Genomic DNA, 2,674 nt, shown 5'->3' with positions numbered 1-2,674 from the left:
TCTTTATAAAGACTTCACGGTAAAAATGACAGCCAAGTTTTAATGTATCCATAGGATCTACAGAATTTCATTCCCAGGCGTTTCTGTGCCTGATGTGCACTGCAGTGAAGCTTATTTTCAAAATCTGCTTGCCAGATTCAAGTGCTCTTCAGCCTCTCATATTCCCCTCAAATGTTCAAGGATTGTGTCAGGGCACAAAACTATCAGTGGGTTTAAAGAGCCATATGGCAACAATGTGGCAATCCTGTAACAAAAGAAAGGATAGGTCCAAGGGAGATGGCACTTGCTCTGTTCGGCAAGCTGCCCACACAAAACCATTCTTGGTTGGCACCACTGGCCCAAAAGAACTGGCATGCCACATTGTGTGTCGGCACCATGCCATCCTAGCAGATGGCATGAGTGTAGGCAGCCAAGAGACCATATATGAACATCCAATGTGCTTTCTAAGAGCATAGTTCACAGCCAAAAATCTTTCATTGGTTATCTGCTTTGTGTTTCCCTGAGTGCTATCAGGGAGAAAAAGCAAACCTGGGAGGTGAACCTGGTGAGGACTAGGAGCCTTTAATGGCATAATCTAAGTCAGCGGTTCCCAACATGGTGCCCGTGGCGCCACAGCACCCCTCAAGGTTTATTCAGGTGCCTGTGCACATTTTCACGCTCAGTAAAAATCATTATTCCAACAAAAAATGCTGTCATATTGGCACCCACTGATTTTTCTTTTAAATTTAAATGTGACCTTGGGCACATAAATGTTGGGAACTCCTGATCTAAGTTATAGTGACACTGGCAATAATACAACTGAAACCACTGACTAAAGCTCAAGAAACTCCTCATATTGGTATTGGAGCCCAGAATTTGGTAGCCGGTGGTATTGTCATTAACTAGGATGCATGTGCTTCATTTCCCTCTGATGTACTGCAACAGGGCTGGCCTTACAGAAAATGGCACCCTGGGCGAACTCATATTTTGGCACCCCCACAAATCAGTGGTGCTGCTGCAAGCAGAGGCAAGGGGTATAGCCCAGTGGGGAAGCCGAGCAACATGGTATGCCAGGCAGGTGAGCAGGAAGGCAGGCTGGACTGGAGCAGGTACCACCCTGTTCACACATGCCCAGCCTGACTCCTCCTGAGCAGCTGCTAGAGGCAAGAGGCAGGCTGGGATGGGCACTGCTCCTCCTGCCTGGGTGAGGATCAGCCTGGGTGGCACAGGGCAGGGGCTGTTCACATGTGTGTGTATGTCTGTATGTGCACACGCACATACATGCATGCATGCATGCAACCCCTGACAATGGCACCCTGGGCAGTCACCGAAGTCACCCACCTGTAAGGCTGGCTTTGTACTGGAAACAGACTATTCAACAGTATTGTAGGCTCTATGCTGCAAAGCGAAACAGTTCCCTTCAGCTCAAGTAGAAGGGGTAACTGCTTATTTCTCTCTCTCTCTCTCTCTTACTCTGTTTTCACCTCAAGGACCTATAACCACTTTCACTACAGCCTTCTATCTCTTCCTTCCACCTTGCTGCATCTTTGTCTAACCCTTTCAAATTAGTTTTTATGTTACCTTCCCATTGTTGCCTTGGTCCACCTTGAGATCTGATACCCTCCACTTCAGCTTCCAAAATCTGCCTCCTGTGCCTTCTCTTATCAGTTCTTGTAATAGGCCCTCAGCATTTCATTGTCTGTGCTTTTATCCTGCTCAAGACATCAGGTCTTCTGTAAAAGTTCAAAAGCTCTTGGAGTAGGAAAATATTTTATCCCTCTAGTTTGCCATAAACTTGCATATAGCCACAGTGAGCTAGGCAGGGGTGAGTACCTCTTAGATATCATCATAACATAAAACAATGGTAATAATAATGCAGCATTTTAAATTAACATTCTTCCCAGGCTGATGCAGAAGGCACTCACTAGTTGTTAAAAATGGTATTTAAACATTTTCAAGCTATCTAACATACGCTCGATTAAATGCTTCCTGACAAATAAATTCAATCCCTTACTTTGGCTCTTCAGTGATTTTTTTAAAACTAATCCTGAAAACAAGGTAGCCATTTGTGGCATAAAAACTCAACAGGGCATTGAGTGCTTTGGTCCTAATTCAGCAAAGTGCTTCTTAAAGGCATATTTAATTTTAAACATGTACAGTAATCCTGTTCGCTCTGTATCTATAGCTGAGCTGAATGTCTAGAAGGATCAAGCCTCCTGAAGGGGAAAATTATTCTTCCAATTCATGCGGGTTCATAAGAAAGTAAATCTTATATCTGTTAAATTCATAGTTTCATAGTTTCTAGGGTTGGAAGGGACCTGAGCAGATCATCTAGTCCGACCCCCTGCCATGACAGGAAGAGCACTGGGGTCAAATGACCCCAGTAAGGTGGTCATCCAACCTCCTCTTAAAAGCCCCCAGGGTGGGAGCCTGCACCACCTCACTTGGAAGCTGGTTCCAGACTCTAGCCACCCTGACCGTGAAGTAGCGCCTCCTGATGTCCAACTTAAACCTTCCCTCCGCCAGCTTGTGACCATTGTTCCTGGTCACTCCTTGCGGCGCTCGGGGGAACAGGGACTCCCCCAGCGCCTGCTGATCCCCCCTAACCAGTTTATAACAGGCCACAAGATCCCCCCTCAGCCTTCTCTTTTGAAGGCTGAACAGGTTCAGGTCCCGCAACCTTTCCTCATAGGAC

Source organism: Gavialis gangeticus, unplaced genomic scaffold (genome assembly GCF_001723915.1).
Source record: "Gavialis gangeticus isolate Ggan-Ray unplaced genomic scaffold, GavGan_comp1, whole genome shotgun sequence".
Lineage (NCBI taxonomy): Eukaryota > Metazoa > Chordata > Crocodylia > Gavialidae > Gavialis > Gavialis gangeticus.
The sequence above is the reverse complement of the archived record's forward strand: the minus strand, read 5'-3'. Positions refer to the sequence as shown.